Raw genomic sequence first — 27503 nt, forward strand, 5'->3', positions numbered from 1 at the left:
TTGTGTGCTCATATCCCAGCGTGCATTTCGGGGGGCACAGCCTGTCCACTCTGGACAGGGAGCGAGTGTCTCTGTGACCTCAGCCTAGTCACGCTGCACGCCCTCAGTGTATGAGCCACAGCAACTGTCCTCTCACATCTCTCTAATTTCATTTTACCCAGAGTGGTCAAATATTCAACTTCAGTGCCAGGCCTGTTCAGATGACAGAACTCTCTCTCTATCTGGTGACAGTTGGGCTGTTGTTGGTAGCGTGCTGCATTAGTCTGAGCGCTGCCAATGGTAACTGTTGGCTGAGTGTGCCTTAGGACCAGCTGGCAGAATGGAGCACGTCTTTAGGTCCATGTCTAGCCATTGTGGGGTTTAGAATTGAAAGGAATTGGAGACTGGGGACTACCTTTGGGACTGACCCAAATCTGCAATCCCGCCTACTGCTGCTCGGCTCTGTAGATTCCTAAAGTGCCTAACTGGCTGAAGATACCGCTCTGCGTGCTGCGCCGAAATGCTGTTTCTCCCTACATCATAAAATCAATGAACCCACACCTCGTAGCCCTGAAGGCCATAAAAAAGCATCAGTTGCATTTTCTGAGTATGAGTATTATAGGATTTTTCCCCGTTAATGCTTAATGGTATAACACCACCTTCAAGTTTCCTCTGTTTCAGTCCAAACACACACACACACACACACACACACACACACACACACACACACACACACAAACAAACACACACACAAAAAGAAAGAGGCCAAGAGAGCCTTTTCCATACACATGCACACACGCAAACAAACAATCCTTTAGAGTGGCTATTTGCAAGCAGACAAGCACAGTAGGACACAAATCCTGGTATTGTTAACAAAACAAAACTGGTGTGAGTGTGTGTGTGTGTGTGAAGCGACCTTCTAGGACTACAGGTACAGACTGAACTCACCTCAGCAGTAAGTGCATGTGTTTGTGTGTGTGTGTGTGTGTGTGTGTGTGTGTGTGTGTGTGTGTGTGTGTGTGTGTGTGTGTGTGTGTGTAAGAGTGAGTGAAAGACAGAGAGTAAGAGAGTAAGAGAATGGGGGACATTGACAGGCAGTGGGAAAAAGAGGACAAACCCCCTTCAAATGATCCACTAGCATTGCACATTCACTAGCTCTGGTGTCATCCATTTCTAAGCATGTGAAGACATTTGCTGACAGCATCAACACACACACACACACACACACACACACACACACACACACACACACACACACACACACACACACACACACACACACACACACACACACACACACACACACACACACACACACACACACACACACACACACACACACACACACACTCATACACTCTCTTTGATATGTTTCCATGAGGCGTCATCATTCTCACTACGTTCAGATACCGGTTAGGCATTATCTTGTTCTTCACGCCAATTTCTGAAGACAGCATTTAAAACAAAAACACGTCACTGTCAAACCCAGCACCCCATTTGATAGCGTGCTACACCACGGACATGTGACGGCAGCGGAGGAGTAGGTCACAGTCACACCTCTCTCTCTCTCTCTCGCTCTCTCTCTGACTGAGTCTGTCAGTGTGAATGCTAGCTAAAGCGTACAGCGCTGCCTGGCTAACTATTGACAAAGAGAGTATCTTTCCTCAGGCCTCCTGCATTTGTCCTGTGGTGAAGCTTAAGAGAGATCATGGAGGCAAAAAAAGGCAGGCAGTGAGAGAATAAGGATGAAGAAAGGAGAAATATCTCTTTTACACGGTCTTGTCTGACCCACACCAGGAGTGCCTGGAACGGAAAAACAATACTATTCGTTCGGATCTTTATCTTCCGATGACCCCTGCAGACGTCTGTAAAAGCATTCAAGACATCACACAACAACAGACACAACACCCCACCCACACCCCAAAACACCCTTCTGCCTTGAGTGATTTATCTCACAGTCACACACCATACATTAGTCACACAGTCAAGGGCACACACGGATGAGCCCAATGGCAATCAATAAAACAATGGTCTATTCTAACAGCGAGAACAGCTACCCCCCCCCACACACACACGCACACACACACACACACACACACACACACACACACACACACACTCACACACACACACACAGAGAGACACACGCAATGCAAAGAAGAACACACCCCTGCTAAATATTCAAAGACAAACAAACAAAGACTGGCCCTTTTCTGTTTTTCTTTTTTGTTTGGGGATCTTTTGTTTATTGTTTGTTGCGGCGTCACCTCCCAGCTTTGAAAGGCCCTGAGTGGAAGATCTGCTCCTCACCACACCACCACTGCCCCCACCCAGAAATGCACACACACACACACACACACACACACACACACACACACACACACACACACACACACACACACACACACACACACACACACAGAGAAATCTAAACCCAATATTTGTTTAATGTAGCATCAATAGATCAATAGAAAATAATTAAGCTCAAAACAACACAGTGACTCTCACGCTCTCTACCCCTGGCCTATATCCACTCAGCCTCAAAAGATACACAAGAGCACAATCCCACGCTGCATCATTAAGTCTGCCGACCCCAATTTTTTGCAGGTCACCCACACCCGGTGTGGGGGAGGGGAAAAAAACCCATTCTAATAGAAACACAAACTGTGAAATTTCATAAACCCACTCAAAGAGCAATTGATTTCTCTCAATAATATCTCAACTCTCTCTGTAAGCACCCACACCAAAATAACAGCCGATTATTCAGTAGAAAGAGGTGATTATTTGTGCTCAGATATTCTGCGTATAAGAGGATTGAGTGGCCTTCACACTGAAGAGATGCAGAAGGCACGCTGCTTTATCTTGCAAGCCAAAGCCTGCCCAATCTGCCTGCCTAGGTGCACTTATGAAGGTCTTTAGCCAGGTGTTATTGTGTTACCGTTTTCTGTGGAAAAATACCTATGCGCCAGCCTGAAGAGAATTGACGGTCACAACAGGGTGCCTTTACAGTAAACATGTTTTTCCTCAGAAAAAGAGAGCCAGAAAGAAAGAAAAAAAGCAGGAAAGAAAAAAAGAAAAAAAAGAAAAAGAGCTACAGACAGAAGCACACGTGAGACTGCCTGTTGTCAATTCATATTATCCACAACTTCATCCCAATTTCCATCTTTGTCTCCATCTACCAGCCCACTGCCATAGATAATTCAAATCCCCACACCATCACCACCGCCACCCGCGGGTGTCAACTTGAGCTTCCATCTACCCCTACCGCCCCCCTCCCCCCAACCTCCCGCCGCAACACCCCCCTCACACCCCCTCGCTGTCATTATCTCTCCCAATAATGAGAAAGAGTGAATGACTTCCCTGTCAGTAATGACAGAAAATCACAGGCACTTTCCATGACACAGGGCTGCCTGATAAGGCTCAAGCTGTTATCAGCCTCTCCACCGACCGAGTGGAGGGAGAGACAGGGGGTGGACTGAGGACAAAATGGAGAGGGTAGAGGTAGTGGGGGGTGGGGGGGGGTGACGGGGGTTGTCGAGATATAACATCCCATGTGGCAAAATTATTATCTCTTCCATCCAAAGGGTTTTGATAAAGGTCCACTAGGGTAATGCTTAGGGTAAAACTTGAGAGTTGTGGGATCACGCCTCTCCCTCACTTGCTCAGTGCCAGCCAGCCAGCCAGCCGGGCCGGCCAGGCCAACGGCTCAGCCAAGAGCGCCCCCGGATTGTTTAAAAAAAAAAACAGAAGATACACAAATTAGCGGGGGTCTGAAGAGCCCGACGCCTGTAAAATAAACCTGAAATGAAAAACGTCCATCTGACTCACATCAGCTGCTTGTTAACTCAATCATGTGGTTCCAGCTCAACACGCACACAAAGATAAAGGGAGCAAATGAGGGAGGGGAGGGAAAGAAAAACAAGATTAGAAAATGCAGTTCACAGCACAGGGGTGTCAAACATGATTTGTCCGCTGTGCGTGTTTAGAAGAAGGGATAATTTGAAATATTTCCCCTCATCCAAACAGTGAAGTCAAAACAGTGCAGATAGAATTCAGGTGCCTGGTCTTATTTCAGACGAGTCTCGACCTCTTGTTTTAAAAAATGCAGATCTGTGGCTTCTACGAACCCAAACTGTTTTCATGCTTCATTGGTAAATGTGTAAATACCTAAATGAAAAGCAACAGTGATGCAAATTAATATGGTGTGCTCGCAACCTTGAGGAAGGTTTTTCTATATTCCTGCCGTTTCTTCGACCCTCACGCCCACGTTTAGCCAAGGTTCGGTGTTTTAAATTTCACTCCTCTCCTCTCCTCTCCTTTTGCTTCTTTTACATTGCCTTCCCATGACCTTGGGGTCAACTGCTAGTGAATTGTTAATAATTAAATGTTAATCTAAAAAAATGACTTGAGTCGGAGTGTCCTTCCTGCATCACAGCACTCGACCCGGCTCTTATGGGAGTGAGACAGAGAGATGGATGACAAAAGAAAGAGGAAATAGTGAGTGAGAAAAAGAGGAGAAAGAGATCCAGGGATAGTAAAATATAGAAGGGAGAGAAAGAGAGAGAGAGAGAGAGAGAGAGATTACATTAACATGAAAAAAGCAGGGTGGTAATTGTCTTCACCCCACTGAGTGATCTCTCAGGGTAGGGGCTAAGAGAATTCAAGGGATTAAGCTGAAAAAAGCTCTCTCCTCTCTCTCTCTGTCTGCTCAGCACAGATGCTGCTGGCACAGACCACAGACCCCAGATTAGATTACAGGAGAGAGGATGAAACCATTGACATAGAAATTAAATAAAACACTCCAGCCAGAACTTTTAAACCTTGCTGAACCTTTCCCCTCCAGTCCTGCACTGGAACTGTTGAACTTTTATTCTTTCCTCTTTTTTTGTAGTTGAATCTATTAATATGCGTTTCGGTTGAAAAAGGGGATTGGGTTAGGAGGCTTAAACTTTTTTGATATACGTGGTGTATTAAAGGCCAGATATCCCTAAATCATCCCCATCGGCCACAGCGTTCCCGGCTAATCCTCCTTGGCAAGCCTGGCGATATGAAGGTGTCATATTTCTGTCTAAAGTCGGGGATAAAGCACTTAAGAAAAGCACGCCCGGCCTTCCCTCTCCATCCTCGAGCCGAGACGATCGATTCATTCCATTGGATTTATCCCACGCACGCACCTAATGCATCCCAAACTGGAAAAAATCTTCCCCAGACAAAAAATAACTTTGACATATTCAGACATATTTTTCTCTACCTTTTATTTCAGGGAAACAAAATAGTGATTCTTAACATTTTGGCTGCTTGTCTTAGATTCCATATTCTTCCTTCCACTCTATAGATCTACCAATAACAAAAGATGAGAGAGAGAGAGAGAGAGAGGAAGGTCAGGAGGGGTTATGGACTACAGGTGCACCTCACGCTAACGCAAATCCCCTTGCAGCCTGCGCCACGGCCCAGATGAAAGAGGTCTCTGTGACCGCGTAGGATGCTCAGATTCCCTGCGCTGGCGGTCAGCTGCAGGCCGGACACACTGAGCTGATTGATGTCTGGCGGTGTTGACATTTTTAAACCTGTCACTCACCCTCGAACAGGATACGGACACAGCCCCCGGGAGCGCTACCGTAACGAATCCAGCTGCACTTTCATGTGCTTTCCGGAAGCTACCGAAATACATTCTTCTTTTTCTTTTTTTTTTTTCATTTTTTTTTTCTCCCTCAAATCTCCAGGGACTTCTAGATCATTAGGGAAGTCAAGCACGCGCACATGGCGTGCTAATGAATTTTACACAAATAACACGTAATTAGCCAAGATATCTGAGCTCGCCGCTGCTCCTGTGGTCTAGGCTGACATGAAACAATGAAAGGACACTGAAACAGGGGAAAGCATTGAGGAGGCACACTGAAGCGCGGAGAGCGGCCAAAGGGATGATTAACATGACCACGGCACATCAGCGTCATTCCGACCTCTTCATTCACAGCACTGTTTGGTCTTGATCACTCAGTTATTACGTGGCTAAATAGTAAAGTCACCCAAGATGTGTGCAGTTCGAGGAGACAAACTGACACTAAAAATGGAAGAGTTCTCTACTTCTGCTGTCTCAATTCTTAACTGTACTTTTCCTCTAGACAAGTCTGCTCCACATTTTCTCCCATATGAAAAGCTATCATGTCTGGATACAGACCAACTCTATGTTTCTCTCTCCCCCACACTCCCCCCTCTCTCTCTCCGTGGTAATCATATCCTATTTGAATAATGATAAGATATCACCCCCTCCCGCGCCTTTCCCCGGTGCATCCTTGAGTGGACTCTTTGATAGACACTAATTCTAGTTTCATCTATAAAGTCCCGCTCATGCATTTTTAATAGAATCTATTACTTTAGGATTAAATTATAAAAGACTGTCCCCCCCCCCCCCCCCCCCCCCCCCCCCCCCGCCCCCCTTACATTTTTAATAGTTTGCATAATTGACATGGGGGAGTAGCTCGGGCAAGACTTTTTAGAAATGGAGGAAAGGAAAAAAAAAGAAAAGAAATAAAGACAGAAAGAAAGAAACATCCAGTTTGCAAGGGAGCAGGAGTTTGGCGAAGCAAGCTAGCGGGGCCAAACAAAGGCCCCTGCAGACGGTGCTTCTGCACACAATGGACATGCATGAGGCCTCTCGACCATCGCGGCCGCCGCCGCCGCCGCCGCCCCACACAATGAGACCCATTATGGCCGCCCTGGGTCACAACTCCCTAATGCACACGGCTCTCTGTTTTCAGGACGCCACAGACCACAAACAAACACCCCGACCAACCCGCAATGTATAACAAAGCCACAATGAAAAAAATAAACAATAATGACAAAAATGGATGTCTCATTACCCACTGGGAAAATTCATGGTGGAAGAAACCTGTTGCTGCACTAAAAAACTGGTTAGTTGGATGTTGGCCATAAACAATGGCTTGATCCGTTTTCAACCATGTGAAACCCCTATAAAAAAAAAAACCCTTCCTCCACTTAGAAGGTGATGTGGAAAATAAACCCAACCCAGCAATATCACTGAAAAGCAACAGCCTTCAATGCTTGAGGTAGGCATGTCTGTGGTCTTTCCCAACCACTTTTCTGTGCTGAATTCAGATTGAATTTAGGAATCTCAAAACTTAATGAACATTCACCCTCAAGCTCAGGCTTCAGGCCCTCTGGGTCCACATTAAAGGCAAAAAGAAACATAGAAATGCCAAAGGTTCCCCCGCCATTCAAGCAGGAACGGGAGCGTGTGAAAGAGAGCAACATACAAACGACAGAGGCATGAAGAGAGAAAAAGAAAGAAAGCGAGTGAGAGAGAGAGAACCTTTCGGAAATCTGCACACATCACTGTCCCCAAATTAGCACCGTAGGGATACCCCTTATCCCCCCCACCACCACCCCCGCCCCAACTGCCATCTTCTGCCGCCCTTTTCCAGAGGCAGCTCTTTGCCTGATGTGAGCTGAGAGAATATTTCACAGCAGATGAATTATTAAGTGTGCGGCACTGGTGCTAAGCAGTCCTGAGACTAAGGAGGAAACTGTGTGTGTGTGTGTGTGTGTGTGTGTGTGTGTGTGTGTGTGTGTGTGCGCGAATGGTGCTTATTCACCGCTCTGCCGGGACATGCGCATCTGAGGCTGTGGCGCACTCCTATCAGATCGTTTGTCACCGGCGATAGACAATTTACTATGGGAGCTGTTTTCAATTTATTCATTGTGCTGTCACTGCAGTTTCCCACCAACTTCAACGCCTCCCTCTCCCCACCCCCATACACACACACACACACGCACACACACACACACACACACACACATCCTCATCCCACCGTATATACTATCCCCCTCACCTACTCCAGACATGCACACAACACATACACACATATACACACGTGCACACATACACATATGTTCTCGACCAACCATATATCCTATCCCCCTAACCTACTCCACACATACACACAACACATAGACACAGAGCCACCACCCAATCACGCGGAGAGGCAGGCACTCTCAAATGAACTGCCAGCTGCACTACAGACAGTGTATGGCTTTGCTGGGATCTCAGGCATGCTGTCTGTAACTGTGAACATGCACATAAGGCCATACACACACACACACACACACACACACACACACACACACACACACACACACACATCTACATACCTACACACACACACACAACGCGCGCACACACACACACACACATACACATCTACATACCTACACACACACACACACACACACACACAGTGTGTGCTCTGGCTCTTTTAAATCATCTTAATTGAAGTGCAGGAAGCGTGGGGGCAGCTTGTGGCAGGCCAGCCCTGGGGGAGACACCAGAGCCAGACGTCCACCCCTTGCACACACACACACACACACACACACACACACACACACACACACACACCTCCAGTCTGATCTTGTCCTTGCTGATACTATGATTAAAAAAAAGGCAAAAGGAGGTAGGAAGAGAGAGAGAATGATAGAGAGAAAATATAATGAGCGAGAGAAAGAGAGTGTGTATGTGTGTGTGTGTGTGGAGGGGGGGACTAGAGAATTATAGAGACATATCCTGACCAGTTCTTGGGCGGCCGTGAAACGAACAAGTTTGAAGATGAAATGTCATGATGTAATTTCTATGAAATGTCAAACAAAATGCACCTGTGAGTCATGCCATCACTGTGGTTACACAGGGCCAGAGGTCTGAGAACTACAAGGGGGGATGAGAGGAGAAAGAGGCAGAGTGTTGAGCGCGGGCACTGGACCTCTGTCAAGCTCCGGAAGAGGGGATGTAAGGATGAGAGGAGCAGAGATAGAGGAGAGGAGAGGAGAGACGCGGGAGGTTTTTGGATCGGCGGCGGCAGCGGAGGAGCCTGAAAACGTGGGCCTCTCTGATCCAGTTGTCTCGTCGCTGAACTCTCCCTGAACCCTCGCAGACAGGCTTTGTTTGCCTCACGCTCATGATGATAATAAAACAGAGGCATCATCCACCTCTGTTGTCTGTGTCTTTGAGCTTGATGTTTGAACTTTCTCCCACGCTGCCAAACAAACAAAAACCTCAGTTGTCAGAAGGAGAGTGTTTTTTGATTAAGTTAAACATGCTAACCATGTCAGACATTCAAGGGGAGAGAAATGATGGTTGCCAATGAGAGAGAGAGCTTGAGGGGGGGGGGGGGGGGAATGGTACACTGCATTTCTGGAGTTATATGGAGAGTGGCAGCATTGCTCTGACGAGCATCAGCTGTCCCAGCACCTTCCTTACACAGATACAAACCTCTCAAGGTAAACATGCTAGGCCAAGGCCTCACATAAACAGCCTTTGCTATGCCAGCCAGGCGCCTGAGGCCTCTGTTTTGGGAGAGGTGTAAATGGATAGAGGGAGGGAGGGAGAAGCAGAAATGACGGAGAGAGCTATAGAGAGAGAAACAGACAGGCGGTGAGTCAATACAATCGATGTTAAATGATTCCTCCCGGGCACACAAATTGCGAGGTGTAATTTATTGTTGGTGGGAACTTTCAACACACCAGGGGGGGGGGGGGGGGGTAAAAGACAAAAGTCTGCGCCAAGAGAGGACCTGCTTCTTACCTTGAAGAGAAAAGAAATGAACAAACTTCTCAAGTGTGTAAACACCTCAAATGTACTTTGTAAACTTCAACAGGCACGGCATCAACACCATCCAAAAAATCCAGAGCTGGAGGGGACTGCAAGCATCCCCTGGCATAACGAATGTAAGTAAGTAAGGAAGTAAGTAAGTAAGCTCCCAGCTGGAGGGGGGAGCCGAGACCTTGTTCACACCGGGCTCCACCAACTGTGGCTGTGGGAGCCTTTGAAGGGCCGGTCCAGACGGACAGCGGCTGAATAGGCACCCATGTGAAAAGGATGGGATCCGAGATAAATGTGCCCAGAGACGAGCCGTCTGCCCCTCAGCAATCACACACACACAAACACACACACACACACACACACACACACACACACACACACACACACACACACACACACACACAGCATTTGTTTGGAGGCAAGGTGACCCTGTCACTTGGGAGCCCTAACACAATGAAAGCCTCTCATCCTCCCTGTACAGCCCCCCCTCCTCACACAAACACACCCAGACACACTCTTATACACCCCAGCTGGCTGTGTGTTGTGCCAAAGAATGGGAGGAGGGTGCTGTGGGCTTGGCTTCTAGTGTGTGTGTGTGTGTGTGGGTGTGGGGGGGGTGGTGGTAATGACACCCACCCCTGCAAACGCCTCACCCCTCCATTCAGTGAGAGGGGCAGCAGGAACGACTCTTTTCAGCAGCCTGGAGCTCAGACACCCTAGGGGCCCTCACATTCCGGGCTCTCTGTCCCCCAGAGTCATGGGGCCAGTCAACAGATGGGTCGGCCATTGAGTGAAGGAACGCACGGCCCTATTTGGCCTGTTGGGGGGGGGGGGGGGGGGAGTCAATAGGACTGGCCTATTTAAGTGGAGCAGAGCTGAGGTAAGGAGGAAGGTGTTGAGGAGACACTAACACACACACACACACACACACACACACACACACACACACACACACACACACAGGCACACGCAGATAGGATCTTCTCTCACACCATACAGACACACACACACACACTCACACACACACACAGACACTGACGTGCAGATACATGCACAGACACACGCACAAAAGCACGAACACACACTGACACGCGCAGATATGTACCTACACACACAGAGATGTGTGTGGCAAGGGCTTCAGAGAGTAAATAGTGCGTAGAAGCCACAGGAGCATATCTTTGAGGGAGGATTTCTTTCTTTTTTGAATGCTGCCTATGTTAAACGCTCGTATCTCTGAGCCCTCTTTCCGTTGTGTGAAAAACAGATGCTGAGTAGAGAGAAGCTGCCGAGTGACTCACACACACACACACACACACACACACACACACACACACACACACACACACACACACAAAAAAAACATGTGTGCACACACACAGAATGGCTTTTGCTTTAGGCCCTAACTGACACTTTTGTGAACACCTTCAGGGGCTGTTTCTGCTGCCCCTAACACACCCACACACACACACACACACATGCAAACACACTCATATGCAGATGCACAATAACATTAATGAAACAAGACTTCAAAGAAAAGGAAGAAAACAAACTCCTTATATGCTTTCCCCGAGAACCTCTCCAAAATACGCCCCTTTGTTTTCTACAAACTGATCTTTAGCGATATTTTCCTGCTGATGCCGATCATAAGAATTCACGGATGTCACAAGCTGGAGGCTGTGTAATAGCAAACGCGCCCACATGACCACGAGAGCAGCATCCACAAGGCCTTTCACAATGAAAAAAGGCAATTTATCAACGTAATCTCTAGTGACAGACTCCTGGATGTGAGGCCGTTTCCCCTCACATGAACGTTTAAACAACAACGTAGTAAATGCGTTGTGGTTTATAACGGCCACATGAAAGAGGCAGACGACACATTCACTGTCTGAGCGTGGTTTTTGGGGGACCGCGACTGGACTTTTCAACGTCATCTTTTACTCAGAATGAATCAACGCAAGCACATGCCGGTCCAGTACCCAGACACCGAGCCGAGCAGAGAAAGACCCCTACCCAAAATACCCTTCAAACTGCACAACGGTGCCTTCTCAAGATAGACTTGGAAACAACCTTCAATTCCTAATGATTTCTTCCCCCATACTGCTCAAATGTTGGAAAGTTTTTTCTTTTTAAAATGCATAACCTTCTTTTTCACTCACACAACCTTTCAACATATCTCATAAAAAAATTAAATCAGCTTCCATTATGGATCCAGCAATGCCCTGGCAGCCCAACCTTGTACATGACAAACAAAACAAAACACTCTTCTTTATTAGGGTAATTAGGGTAGGCAGAGAGAGTGCAGAGGGGGGTTGGATAGAACACAGAGGGAAAAACTGAAGGAGAAAGTCAATCTGGCCGCATTGAGCAGGGAGGTGGGGTCTTAGTGAGAGGGCGAGGAGCCTATCGGGTGGCACACGACCCAGGGTATCAAACCAGGACCCGTCAGCCAGTCTGGGGCTCCAGCACGGAGCATTGGGTTTCGAGCATCGGGGACCTCTGGGGCGACATCCTAATTAGGTAGGAAGAAAGGCATAGCGGAAGCCGCTGAGGGAGAGAGAAAAACAGAGAGGGAGAGCTAAAGGGTAGAATGTCTTGATTTCATCCAGCGAGGAGCCTCCACAGCTTGCCAATGCTTTTTGAGCGGGAAGAAAAATAGCTTGTAGAAAAAAAAAATAATGAATGAAAACACAAAACCACTCTGCCAGCTTGCTGCGCCCAACCCAAATGAGATGTGATGATTTCTGCCCCGGTGCTAGCCTTCCAGCCCTCATTTAAGAGGCAAATAAACAACAATCTGTGGCTGGAGAGAGAGAGAGAAAGAAAAACGAGTGGAGCCTTTTCTCTCTTTAATATGCCGCCAATTACATTCTTTTTTTAAACCAAAGTAATCAAAGGCACCACGACCCAGGTCTCCACCACAGAGCTTGGTAATAGCCTTGCTTTGATGCACAATAAAACAGCAAACACTGTTAATAACATTGGCATGCTGCGTTCACCACGCTCGGCCTGTCATACTGGAGAGACTTTCATGCTTTTTCCGCAAGGTCATTTTATTAACAAAGAAAATACATTTGTTTAGTTTTTTCTCCCTTTTCCTATCATAAAACGAACTGCCAGATATGTGAATGTCTAAGATGACTCAGTGGCCTTGGTTCATCAAGACGCAAAATGAGGTTATAGGGGGGGTCTCTTGTTTACACGCTCCTTACTCTTTCTCTTTCCACATTCCTCCACGGAGTGTGTCATTTCGAGCGTGCGCCACGTGATACAACATAGCGACACATAACAAGTCCATTTCCCATGACAGTTCTGTCCCTAAATTTCTATCTCTGCGTGTGTGTGTGTATGTGTGTGTAATAGAATATGACACATCGCTTTGACACAGCGCTTTCTTCCTCCTCACTGCTTTGATGTTAAGATTCAGGTTGGGTTGGAGGTCACCACCTTGCAGGGCAGAGAGTGTGTGTGTGTGTGAGTGTGTGTGTCTGTGTGTGTGTGTGTGTGGGTGTGTGTGTGTGTGTGTGTGTGTGTGGTGTGTGTGTGTGTGTGTGTGTGTGTGTGTGTGGCTATGTGTGTATGTGTATAAGTGCCTGTGTGTGTGTAAGTGTCTGTGTGTGTGTGAGTGTGTTTGTGTGAATGCCTGTGTATGAGTATGTGTGATAGTGTGTTAGTATGGTTGAGTAAGTGTGTGTGAGTGCCTGAGTATGTGAGTATGTTTGTGTTTGTGTGTGTGTGTGTGTGTGTGTGTGAGTATGTGTATGTGAGTGTACGTCTGTGTGTGTGTGTGTGTGTGTGTGAGTATGTGTATGTGAGTGTACGTCTGTGTGTGTGTGTGTGTGTGTGTACGTCTGTGTGTGTGTGTGTGTGTGTGTGTGTGTGTATGTGAGTGTACGCCTGTGTGTGTGTGTGTGTGTGTGTGTGTGTGTGTTTGTAGGTGGGGGGTTTCTGTGAGCAGGTGAGTCCACCAGCCCTGGAGGTCTCATGCAGACCTGTGATCTGCCAGCCAGCACCGGAGCAGCACTTGTGATGGATTAAATTTCTAATGTTGTGTGCATTTCGAGGAGGTCGCCTTTCCCCTCAATCCCCTCCACCTTTCACAATGAGAACCAGTCCTGTCCCATAAGCCTAGTCCCCCCCCCCCACCCCCAACCCCACCCATACACACTCACCTCCCCGTCCCAGCCCTCCCCATTCAGAGTGGTTCCACAGAGGTCCTCTCATCTTTCCCTCAAAACAATACGGCCAAGGTTCCAGCTCCATAGTTAAAGAAAGATTAATGGGATGTTGCTGTGACAGAAATGCACAGTAGAAATGCAAGGAGGTTTTTTTGTTTGCAACAGCAAGGAAAAGAGAGAAAGGGAGTTGGAAGTGAAAACAAGGACAAGAAAGAGAGAGAGAGACAGAGAGAGGGAGAGAGCGAGGGAGAGGCTATTGTGATGGCCACAAACGAGGCTTCCGCTTGCGAGATCACGATCGCTCCACTTCTGAGTCGACCTGCCAATCACGACAGCCCACATCAATGGGCCACATTTGAATGATAAAACAGCAAAGTTGAGAGCAGGGAAATCTTCTTGTCACCGGGGCCGGGGCGGATGTCTTTTAGGAGGAGGTGGAGGAGGAGAGGCAGCCCTCCCCATAACCATACAGGGGGACTCCTGTCGTAGCCCAGAGAAGGCTGCCTCGCCCTTCAATCACCGCACAAAGCCCCATCACCCAAAATGTCTACTCAACAATGCCCCCTCCATTTCGATTTTCTTTTTAAACTTGTGGTTTTTTTGAAACGCCGTACTGTGCTGACAGGGGAAGGCAGCAGCATTGAGTGGCAGCCTCGTGGAAGAAAAAAAAAGAGAGACAGACTTTAAGTGACACTTAATTGGAGACATTCATGTAGCTCCTCTGCTCCATCAGGGTGCATCAATCAAAGTTTGTTTATGGGGGGAAACAAAAAAAAAGAAGTCTGATTTTTCCAGCTGTCTCGCAGCAAGATACACATGGTCTCCACTGAGGGGTCGGAGATATGCTTCTCCTCACCTGCTTCGCATGGATAAGAAGCAACGGTAAGGTTTGTAGGAGGACGTAACCTGCCGAGAAACACAGGCCAGGGTCATCACAGTGATGGGTAAGAGTCCACTGTTGTTCTTTTTAGGCCATCATCAGACATGTAAAGCCATTACACTGTCACATTCCTTAAAGTCAAAACCCATTAGGATGTGGGTGCAACATAATGTGAGCCCAGTGTGCTGGTGATGAAGTGGTTTGAAATCCATTAAGAGGAGAGACACTGAGTGAGTAAGTGAGAGAGAGAGAGAGAGAGAGAGAGAGAAAGAGAAGTGAGAAATAAAAGGGAAGAAAATGAAATTGAACAGCTGGTTCCTTTTCAGCAGGGTCTCAGCAGGAGGACTTCCTCACAGATCCTGCTCTCTGACACGGCGTCTCTCACACTGAGCACAGAGGGAGAGCAGAGCATGAGGGGAGAGGAAGAACGAGAGAGATAGAGAGATGAAGAGAGAGGGAAGAGAGAGGTGTAGAGAAGAAAGAAAGACCTTCGCTCCCCCAACCACCAACCTCCCCCAACGGGCTCTCGTCAGTTCCACACCATTACCTCTCACTCACTGGGACTCTGTTTACAAGCAGACAGAAATAGAAAAAGATCCCCCAACATCTCCCTGTCCACCCCAACCCCTCCTTATCAGAAGTGGCATCCTGGTCCCTGTACTGGGAGAGCTGGGAGAGAGAGAGAGAGAGAGAGAGACAGAGAGCCTACAGGGGAATTGGAGTGGTGCCTGTCTCCTCACAGCAGCAGTGCTGCCGCGGCTCAGCCAGCCGGGTGTGGCCATAACACGGATCTTATGCCCCAAGAGCACTGCTCCAAGTCCCACACACCGCTCTCCCAGACAAGTGGAGACAAGGCAGTTATCTGCCCTAGCTGGTTTCACCCTCCGTAAGCCGCCTGTGCCGGCCAGGACTAGAGGCCCTGCGTAGGGATCAGGCCAGCGGGATGGGGATTCTACTCCTACTCCTGCTGGTGTTTAAGGAAAGGGTCATGACTAAACAAACGCCTGAGGTTCACCTTACAAAATATTCAGACTACTACCAATGCCCTAACCACTAAAAAGAGATGACAGAAATATCATTCATATTTTCATAGTTCTCTGATTTTAGCAGATTAAGCTTGGTTTTAGAAGAAAATTAGTCTTTTTCTTTTTTTTTTTAAAGAGGGTAAGGGAACTGAAATGTTACTTTAAAGTTATTTCACCATGCAGCTCTTGTGCAAATCAGCTTTCCACACAGGTGTCTCTGGAGATCGCCTGTCTGGTAAGTACAAATGCAGCAGAGCCTCAACAGCAGACTAACACACTCCCTCGCTCTGTCCTCTGAGACCCACCTCCCCTACCCCACCGCAACCTCCCCCAATATTCACACACACACACACACACACACACACACACACACACACACACACACACACACACACACACACACACACACACACAGATGTTGCAGAGGATTGCTCTGATTGGCTAGAGGGGAGCTGACAGCTGGACAGATGTTCCCGGCAACGCAGTCACAGAAGAGCGGTGGCGTGCCGGAGAGAGAGCCAGCGGTGTTTAAGCGCGGTACGGCGTCTCCGCGGAACTGCAAAGCTGTCAGAGAGGGTGACAGCGAGATGGGCCTCGGCGGAGGCGTGCGTACGGCAGCGGGCATAAAACAGATTGACTGAAACTGCGGCATGAGAACACGCCGTAGAAGCCCAGGCAGCTGTGACTGGGCCCAGCTCAACAGACGCGTTTCTTCGACTAACTGCAAACTACAAGCTCACGTTTAGGCGTTTTGTGAGTGAATGCCTTTTCTGACAAACAAAACAAAAAAAAAAACCAAGCTAAACCACACACACCAATTATCACAGAACTACAGGATCTCAACAAATTAGGTCAAAATTACGCCTGACACCAGAGGCTTGACATGGGTGGGATATCATTTGAGTGGAAACAAAAACCCACAAAGCTCGACGGAGGATCCTCACACTCATTTTACCTCTGCATGCCCAAGACAGTTTTAAAAAGCGGAAAAATAATTGGCCACATAACAAAAAACTATGCCAGAGCAGAGGTAGATTAAGTGTCAGAGGAATGTACGTCTGTGAGAAAAGGTCTACTTTTAAGTCAGATGTAAGAATTCAAACACCATGAAATGAGCACTGTATGTCTTGTACACAGACTGATTAATAAAAAGTCAGTTTTTTAAGTCAACAATTTTTTTACTAATTTTTCTCATTTGCCAGGTATGGAAATGGTTAAAAACATATAAACTCAACACTGGGTTTGCTGTTACATAAAACAGTGGCTTTATAATGTGAATACACTGTATCAGTTATCCTCACATACAGCAACTGTATGTTCATAAAATATAAGGGCCTTCGAAATTGCTGACTGCCGCACAGAAGTTAACTATTAGTCGGACAAACATTGGACACCGTTTTTAACAAGCTAGTGTGCAGTGCGAAAACAGGGCATTACTGGTAAAACACAAACAAATGAGATGTCATTCACAGATGCCTGTTCACTAGCCTGAATCATTTCATTTGCTCGCAGTTTCCAGCAAATGGTCAGAAGCATTTATGGCCCTTGTCAGGAAGGGAGCAACAACCATGTGCTCCTATTCTGCACTATGTGCTCACTAAGTGCCCCTTGTTAAACACAAGGCCCAGACACACAGCCCGTCTACACAGTCACAATCTGTCTCTCAGACTCTTTTCTTTGGTTTCTGATCCACCGTAACGCGTTATATTGCCAGTCGATCACTTTGGCCATTTTCGCAGTGGTTGTAGCATTCACAGGCTGTTCATGCTGCAACATTAAGGGTTTTGTTTAGAACAGATTTCAGGGGTAGCTCACTTCTCACTTCCTAAATTGGTTTGGACTTTACCTCAGTCCTCCGCAGGCCCATTTCATTGACGTTAACTGAGCAGCGCTGCTGGTCAACACCCATGTAATTTAGATGTAAAAGCATTCTGACAGCACTTCTAAATCAGCCTTGTAAGGGGACGTAAGCAGAGGAGGATAAGCACTTTCCAAAGCACTATGGTGCGCCCGGGAACAAAAAACATTCATTTTAAAAAAGGTGGAGAGGAGGGGGGGGGGGGGGGGGGGGGGGACTAACTCCTTCTGCTGCTACTGCCGAGTCAGTATTGACAAGTCGTAATACACTTGAAACGTCTGCCATCAAAATCTGCCACCAGTCGTGAATTTACCTGAAGTGCCTTGGCGGAGAACAAGGGCAGCAATCTGCAGATAGAATGTCAGAGCTCGGGGCGGCCATTTCTGCCAAATCCCTCATCTCCCTTAAGCAGGCAATTCATTAAACGGCGCCAGGGTCAGCAATGCTTTCAACTCTATAAAAATGCTAATAAAACTAAGAGCTCACGGGAAAAAGAGCATCAAAGGACTCCCCCAGGGTTTGTTTCTGGTGAGGAGTAGGGATGAAGGGGTAACAGGCAGGGACAAGGGTCATTGTCTGGTGACCTGGCCACCTCAGTGAGGAGCAAACATCCTGAGCAGAGAGGACGAGAGAGAGTGGAGGTTTTTTTTATTTTTTATTTTATTTTTTTTAACTAAGCATGGTAATCCCACTCAGCCAGTGAGAGAGTTAAAGTGGTCTGAGGGAAATGCAATCATTTAGAAGGCCATTTGGGTGTACATAGGGGTGGAAATGGATGGACACACACACGTGCACACACACACCCACATACACACACAAACTGTAGGCGCTTTACTAAGTAATCTAGGAATATTCTCATTCTGACCCACCCCCCACCACAAAATCTCCAATCCCACATCCACGCACCCCCAACCCCCCGCCGCCACTAAATAAATTAAAGGGCCATTAGGCAGAATTCAAAAGATGGCAGTTGGCTTATAATTATACATGACATCTTTGAGAGATAAAAAGTGATTACTATGGATAAGGGGGAAGCGAAGGGAGAGGACTAAAAATTGCTTAGCAACCAGTCATTATCTCCAAGAGCACAGTGAGGTGACCGGCCATCCGTCTCTGATCTCTCTCTCTCTCTCTCTCTCTCTCTCTGCACTGCCCCTCTCTCCTCCCTCGCTTGCCTCTGTCTGCTGTCACTCTGTCCAAATACAAACAGTGATAAAGGACGTCGCAATCACTCTTGACACACAAATAGGTTAACACAATAAAGCTGGCTTTGCCCAGCTCACTCGAGGGAGGAAAGCAATTCCAGAAGGCAGGCAGGAGGTAATAAAACAATGTGCGTGTGTGTGTGTGTGTGTGTGTGTGTGTGTGTGTGTGTGTGTGTGCGTATCTGTGTGTGTCTATTTCTGTGGGTGTGAGCGTGTGTGTCTTTGCTCTTCAGTCTCTTCATGGGAGCTGAGGAAGGCATGTACAGACAGCATTGCCCCAGGGCCTAATATCACCAGGGTTTTGAACCCTTTGACAAGAGCAATAACACTGGCGAAAATGATGGAAATTCCTTACTACACGGGGCCTTCAATGGAGAAATGGCATCTGTATATTAGACACACAACCACACACACACACTCTGACACTCTCATTCTCTCTCACTCACACACACATGCTTCTCTTTCTGTGCTATTAAGGGAAGTTGCTGGCCCACTGGCTGTTTCTGAGAGAATATTGTGAATAACAGCAATGGAGGCTCTTGTCTCTAAACCTGCCTTGGCTGGTTCTAAAGTCCTGCAGGTAAACCACTAAATTGTGTTTTATAAGAGCTTTCTCCGTGCTTTGTCTGAGCTCTGCCAATGCCAGATAAAAATCTTTGGGAAATGTATAAAATCATATTACTTGTGTGTGTGTGTGTGTGTGTGTGTGTGTGTGTGTGTGTCTGTGTGTGTGTCTGTGCTTATGTTTGCTTGAGAGCAATGTTGGCTTTTCTGCAATTACCATTCAGACCCTACAGTCATTGTTTTCTCCATTCTGGGAAAATTCCATTACCTTAGAGCAACACCAGATGAATGTGGTAACAGCAAAAATGTTTTTGGGGGGGGTTTGCCTGGGGGGGAGGGGGGGGGTAACGTGGGGTAGCGGTCTGTCAGCCACATCTCAATGACATCCATCTACTTATTATGTTTGTGGTTTAGTACACTGGCACTGCTGCCACGACGCATGAAAATGCACCGCACATCACTCAGAATCAAATGAACTATTTGAAATCCTCGGGCCATTAAGGCACAGTAGACTGTGAACCCCCATCACCCACCCACACATACCCACACACACACACACACACCCACAAACACACACACACAGCTGAATTAAACCACATTTTCCCTGACGACAACTGGCCGGCTTACAGAGCAAACCCGCATTCCACAGAGCAGATGTGGACGTTAATGGACATGCTCATCAAGTGCTTTTTCTTGGCGCTTTATCACTTTGTCTTGCCATGAAAAACAACACACAGAATATGCCCTTATGAAATGGCTTAAACCTCAGGCTTCGATGTCCCCTATTACAATAAGTACTACATCAATTCAGCAGAAGCTGAATACACATACACATACACACACACACACACATACACACTCACATAAACTGAATGTTGCCAAGCAGGCCTTTAAATCACCCAAGTGTTTAACTAAGTATGTGTGCAGTACCAGCACTTCTTCAATCTTTAGCATCATTCTTTCACAATAACAAAATGAACCACAAGCAAAGCAGACAGGTCTGTGATTACCCAATTAACAAAAGAAAAAGAAAAAAACTATGAGAAAACCACACAATACTTCCGAGACAGGAAAGTTACCAGAGAGGGTAGAGAGTTCCCATAATGCACTTTGTGGTCGGCACTTGATTGGCCATATCGGGCCTGGCCCCCAGAGAGCTGCCGGCAGCAGGTATGCCTCTCTTCCAGACAGCCCTCTATCACCAACAGGAAATCAATGACACCCTGAGCACAGTTAGACAGCCACTGTTAGAGGGTGAACAACATGCCCTTCAGATGACACGCCTTCCTTTTTTTCTTTTCTCTCTGGCTCTCTTTCATTCAGTTTCTCTCATTCTTTCTTTATGTTAGCGTTTTATTTTCTAGCCTCTTCCTTCGTTCCATCCACAAAATCTCTGCCTCTCCTGACCTTTCACCTCAAATCAGTTAATCAGATACCTTGCCAGCCTTGCAACAGCCTCAAATGCCAGGAGGTTTTAATCCAGCCCCTATTTAACACCAAATCCCCTGCAGTTCCCCCTAACCATCCCTTCTCCGCACAGCACCACTCTGCTCCCCTCCCCAGTCCCCCACGGGCTCTCACTGACAACCCTGCTGACAGGTGCCTGGGTCACATCGGATAGGAAGCGACACACCTCCACCTCATCATCCCCAGAGCCCCTGCCATGCCGCATGTGGGGGGGGGGTTTGGGGGGACAGGTGGTGAATGTCCTCTATTGTCAGTGGAAGTTAGCTCCCTCACATTCACTGGGGCATCCACCCAGGTTTCTGCCTTGTTCTGCATGTAGCAGGATGAAGTTGGCCGCTTATACGTTATCGAGAGAGAAAGAAAGTGCTGCCTGCCCCCTTTGCATAGTCCTTGTTAAAGCCTATTCACACAGTGGGTTAAGCCACGGTGGGAGAGTGAATGAACGGAAATGGAAAGTGGTTGTTTCGCGGAGGACCAATTTTTCGAGGGTGATGCATGAATTGCGTTGATTAAAAACTATGTTGAATAGTCGGCCTAATCACTGTTTCGGCAGCAGCCCTGAAAGCGTACAGGAAATTAACAAAGCGTTAATGACAGCACCTGAGTAGATGCCACGTGCAAAGAAATAATGACTGAAGAATTATAATGGAAAAGGAGAATGCTGAAACAAAAGACGGGCAGTGAGAAAGAGAGAGAGAGAGAGAGAGAGAGTTATTGCACACAAAGAACAAATGCCAGTTCTCATTTTCCTAATCCACTCCCCCCTTCAACAACGTGGCCAGGTTTCCAAATTCGACAATAATCTCCATCACCCCTCGAGCTTTGCGATTTGGCTGCAGGCTTCAGAGGCAGACACAGCCGGGTCTATGGGAACAGAGGGAGCGCGAGGAATGTCACAAACATGCGCCCATCATCACTGCAGGTGCGGGGGCTGAACAGCTGGTATGGGCATTGCCCATCTATGGAGAGCCAGAGGGCAAAGCCAGCAGGAACACAGATTACCAGTTACACCAGGTCACAATGATAGGGAGCCGGAACAGCACTCACAGTCTCTTCCTCATTGCCAAGAATACAATGCAAACAATGCATCTGTGTCTCTTATTTCTCTGTTTTTCCAGGCTTCCCGTCGTGGCCAGTTCCCTCATTACAAACAATGCAGACGATTCACCAAAGCATAGTTCAGAGATCAAATGCTGATTCTTCACGTGGTGCAGCCATGGACTAGAGACGACAGCGGGGGAGAGAAAGAGGGGGAAAGAGGACAGGAGTGGCTGCATAGTCTTTAAGACTTGGCTAAGCAGCTGTAATTAGTTAGGGCAGTGTCATTATTGACTGCATTGTTTAAAGGCAGCATTAAATGACAGATTTAAAAATCATTACTGCTCTTTTGCTAGAACATAGATTGGCCATAACCTTCACCCGTACTGCAAATGAGCAGGGATGAACAAAAGAAATTGCCAAACACATTTCCTTCACCCAACACTGCTTGCATATAAAGGCATACAAACGATGGTCTTACACAAACACCGACACGTACACACACGAGGTTAACAAAGCCGTCATTTCTGTACACAGAGGTTACAAACCCATCCAACAAATGCCATATCCAAATTATTTTGGATCTGAAGCAATACTGATTACTAAGTGATATGAATGGGTTCTTTCTGTGCCCTTCAGAAATGCGAGCAGAGACACTCCCTGCTCAAAGCAGAGATGAGACAACATGCAAATTATCTAGATTTTGCCCTGTCCTATGGCAGGTCCCTGGGTAGCGTCTAATTCATGAACACCTAAGTAATGAAACTTTACATACTAATTAAAAAATGTCATTAGCACTGGTGCTCTAGCAGAACCCTGAGGACAATAAAGGATGACTGGGATTTGGTCAAATAGCACATGGGAGTTTATAGAGCATCACACAAACACGCACACACATGCACATGAACACATACACACACACACACACACACACACACACACACACACACACCTCAAACGAGTAGCTTTTCTGATTCAGAACATTGCTAGATGAGCAGCAGAGATTTTCCATCAAGGCAATCTCATCTTGCGACTTTAAGCTCTCTGCTCTGGTTCAGCATCAGGCTATGAGGAGGAGGGGCTGCCTATGGGGGGGTGAACTGTGCTAAAACAAATCACACCCAAGGACTAAATTTGACAAAAAAAAGGAAAATGACTAATACCAAAGCACAGGAAATTAAAGTTTTTTTCCAATATAAAAGATATTCATGAGAATGAGAAAATTGCTCTAACATTCTCAGAAGGCAACAGTTTTTAATAAGATTTTAGCGTGGCATAGTCACCTCAGGGCTATCAATCAATCAACTTTGGAGAGCGGATCGCAAAGATTTTAAATTAAGCTTACTTCGGGATCTGTTCTCACAATCCGCTCACGAAATTAAACTTACCATAGACACCTGCAGCCTCCTTATTGCAAGAAAGAATCTAAATTCCGTGGTTTCACTTTCTGCCACATAAGTTCTGGGACAGGTCTCACTGTAATACACCCAGCGCTTGTGTATGCTCTACAAATCATTTGTAATGGCAGTAATCAATCACAATAGCCGTGATTAAATATGATATATGCTTACTCGTGGAAAAACAAAAAAGTTAGGACAGTCATCTATGCTCCATTGTGCTTTTCAACTCCTTTCACTTTCAAAGGGTATGGCTAACGTTCAATTAGAGAACATATCCATAAGAGTAAAATGCAACTTACAGCATGGACCTAAGGCAAGGGTACAAATGAGTCATTGCAGCCAGGGAAAAATATGGAGACAAATAAACAAATACCCTAATGAGGACAACCATAACATTAAAAAAGCATCCTCCAGAGGTAATGCAGTGACCTACATATCCTCTACGCCTCGCGTGGTTTCCCCATTCCCCAAACAAAGGGGGGAAAGCAGGGCTTGGGTTAAGGCTGGGAACACTATTTGTTTTGGAGAGGAGCGAGACGCAGAGCTAATACAGGCACAATTTGCTCAGCGTGCTGAGGGGATGGGGCGAAACGGCTCTGCCCCCCCACCCCCCACCCACCCCCCCTTGAGTGAAGCCACCACCTCATACATCACTGGATGTTTTATTCAATAGTATGGAGCAGGCATTGCGACAGGTGCTGCCGCTGTTGCCACCACTGCTAGCAGCACATAGTGGCCTTGGGTGTAGAGGGGCCCTCATCATGGTGGACCCTCACAGTAATGAGTACACCAAGCCCAAAGGTGTCGGTACATAGTCTAATAGAGCAAGCCATGATTTACAACACCAACACAGAGCCTGAAACCGAGGTTGCAAACAGAAGCTGAGATGACAGACACATCACAAAAGGAGGGGTGGGGGAAGAGAGAATGATACCTTCCTAAAGGATGCTCACTGACGTAATATTCACTAATGTTCCATTATGTTACATTCACCTACATTTTGCTATTTACAACTCTATCCTAACATTATACTATTTTTCTGAGCAACCATCCCAAGTAATCCCAGATCTAGCAGTTGGACTAACTATCACCAACAACAAATTGCACCATATTGTTACATTATTTGTTTATATTGGCAAACATTACATTACACTGTTCATCTCTTGGATCTTTATGGGCTTTCATTTAAAAAACGCCTGGAGTGATTTGAGAAAACACCATGGCCAGTCACTTAGCCACAGGACCCAAAGCACAGAGCTCTTTTCTCGCTCCATGCATCCTTTGATCAAAATTATTGCCAGTAAATTATGCAGATCATGTAAATTAGACCTAATACGGGGGGGATTAAAGGGGAAAGAGGGTTACTGGACCCCTATAAATAATACAAGTTCATTTTATAACTTCAAAAACGAGCTCAGTTGAATGAATCCTTCATAATGAGCGACTCAGCTGTGGTTTTAGAACGGTGAGTGAACTAGTTGACTTGCCTTCACTACCCGGTCCCATGCAAGCGCAAGCATAATTATGCACAAATATTTTAATGGTCCCTATCTTCATGCGCGCACCAGTAATGCTTTGCCAACAAATTAATGAGAGATGTCACGTATAGTTTTCCCAGTAAACAACGATTCAAAGTTCGAGACAGATAAGAGACTGCAAAGTTTAAGAGAAAACGTAACTTGTTTATCATCTGAGCCAACTCTCATATTCAAATAAACTGAGAGCGGCCTGCACTTTAGTCAGTCGATTTACTGGTGCTGGCGCTGATTAGATTACAGATAGGCAAACTCTCTGTTCTTGGAAACTGTCCGTTAACATTTGCGTACCGTACGTGAACAGAATATTGTGTGAAATCTAATATAACTGGAAAGAAATAATGTAGAACCACTCACTCGTTCAATCACTCACTCATTCACAGTCCCAGGCACTCACACGCGTACAAACACAAACGTGCGTGCATGTGTGTGTGTGTGTGTTGGAGGGGGTATAGCATGTTATTTTCTCATTTAGTAAACGGTGATCTGCAGTTCACATCTGAGGAGAAACCATCTGCATGCATTTAATTAATGCTTTAATTAATGGCGCTTGTTTAATGGCCTCCTTTATAAACACACGAGGGCGCAAAGGATGGAATGTCTCACCTAACTCCTGAACCAATGTAGCCTATTTGCCATTTATTCGCCGACTACCAGGGATGACCTGTCTGTTCCCATCCTGCTGCACCAACAAGAGTCTACATGGCAGAGCATCCTTTAAAAAGCCAATATCACACATCAAAGCAGTTGCTAAGGGCCATTCACAAGCTGGCATCCATTTTACAACACTTCCTTTATTGCAGGTGTAGTGAGGAAACAAAGGTATGGGGCTGTCATAAAAGGAGGAGCACATTTAAAATTCATCATATCTGTCCTCGGAGTCGTTGCCTACAACTATGCAAATTCGGTCATTAACGTTAAAGCAAATTCATATCAGCACAGCTCATTTCATACTATATTCATTCAAATGACGCTTGGTAAAGTACTGACAACTTGAGGCATGTAATTCAATACCCTCCACAACTAGTCTTACAAATCAAAAGACAGCGGCCCAGATTATTAAGCAATTTACACAGAAGAGTTAGACTCCTACAGCCCCCCGGAACCATTATTAACCTACAAATCAAAAGGATAGCTGCAACACACAGCTACCGTGAGTATGCGCCTGCTGTAGACTAATCATGGTGCTTCTATAACTTACCCAGCTGTCGTTTGAATTGTTGTAGGCTATAACCTAGTGCACAAAGAGGGTGGTCAGCGCAGCTTTAAGTTATCAGAGAAATTAAAACAGTTATTCTTCAATACAATAATAGTGCACTAGGCTATCTAAATTTGCACAGAACTGCATCTGCTTTACCAATCTACCCTAATTGGCCAGTGAGTCGAGTACTGAAAAGGGAGAAATCATTTACCATAAATTGTTCCGTGGTGCAAAGCTAAAATCCCATGCAGGTTGCAGCGCCGGTCGGGCAATCAGCTTCGGAGGTTGGCAGTCGATAGAAAATTCAAAAGCATGCCATCCCAGAAAAATGAAAGAAAGATATGTAGTTTCCCTTTGATATTTAATTTGATGGCTGTGGTTATTATCCTCTGTTTAATGCGACGATCATTCTTAAACGGAAAAGAAACGCAAAAGAGATCCGCTTCTTCCGAAGGTTGTAGGCTGTCGTGATCCGAAACACCAAAATTCTTTCGAAACTCTCACACGTTGTAGCTTACTAATGTTAAAAGGAACCAATACAGCAATTCCAGGAAGGTTGTGATGTCAATTGCTCCCGTTGAACTGCGGTGCCCAATTATGCAATCGTAACCTTTCGCCCTTCCAAAGTGTCGAAACGATCTCCGCGTATGCGAACCGTTACATTCGATTTAGAGCAATCTCCAAAAATAAGGCTCGGTTGAGGGAAGTCTCGAATTTCATGACACCGTTGAGAAGGATTATGAGACCACAGATGACTGCCTTGCCGATTCAATTAATTGTTACTTGAACTCCTCCTGATCAACGAAACAAACGTAGCGCAGTTCGTGGAGCAAATATCATGTATGACAGCCGTGCATAATCGACAAACACAACTAAGGCCTGTGTTCCCTTGGTCAAATGCAGTTTCCAGAATGTATAACCTATGATTTGTTTAATCCAGATGAGTGATCATCGGGCGTCTGCACTTTCCGGAGGCTGTGCTTTCATTCTGTGCTCCAAAAATGTTGATTCCTTGCTCTTTAATTTCCAGAGCCCAGATTTTGGAACAAAATACTCCTTTTATTCACACACGGTCCGGTTGTTACTGTGGATAGCCTACTAAACAATAATTTGAGCCAGAGTTATTATTTTGCAATAGTGATTAAAGCCATCTGCGATCATAGCCATCCGCCCTCACCCGTCCTCCGAGCTCCCGAAACTGACAATAACCCGGAACGATGCGGACTCTCACGGCTCGACAGACCGCCCATAGACCGCCCACTAACCAATCGTTGCACTGGGGGTATTTAAATATTCCCACGGGTAAGCCAATCAAAGGTAATTGAGGGTTGTTACCACGGTGACGCTGTCAGCGTCTCAGCATCATGTTTGAAACCACATTGCCAAGAGGGGAAACAACTGTTACTAAGTTTAATGTTCACGAACAGTTTATCTGCGCAACACTATAGAGTAGGTTGCAGAACAACACATTCGCTGTAACAATGATAAACTGCTGTCATTGTGTCTCGCTGATTGTCCAGTGCTACACCGTCTCTAAAAGACTATACCAAGGCAATGAATAACATT

General features: G+C 46.4%; 1 protein-coding gene across 1 annotated transcript in view; it reads right to left on the reverse strand.

The window, feature by feature from the left end:
* Nucleotides 1-27161, reverse strand: part of fam222a (family with sequence similarity 222 member A) — a 62867-nt gene extending 35706 nt beyond the window's left edge. Inside the window, exon 1 of the mRNA XM_012830555.3 lies at nt 26149-27161. The gene's annotated coding sequence lies outside the window, so the exon portion shown is untranslated. The remainder of the gene's footprint in view (nt 1-26148) is intronic.
* Nucleotides 27162-27503: the final 342 nt, after the last annotated feature.

This window comes from Clupea harengus, chromosome 7, assembly GCF_900700415.2.
Source record: "Clupea harengus chromosome 7, Ch_v2.0.2, whole genome shotgun sequence".
NCBI classification, from domain to species: domain Eukaryota; kingdom Metazoa; phylum Chordata; class Actinopteri; order Clupeiformes; family Clupeidae; genus Clupea; species Clupea harengus.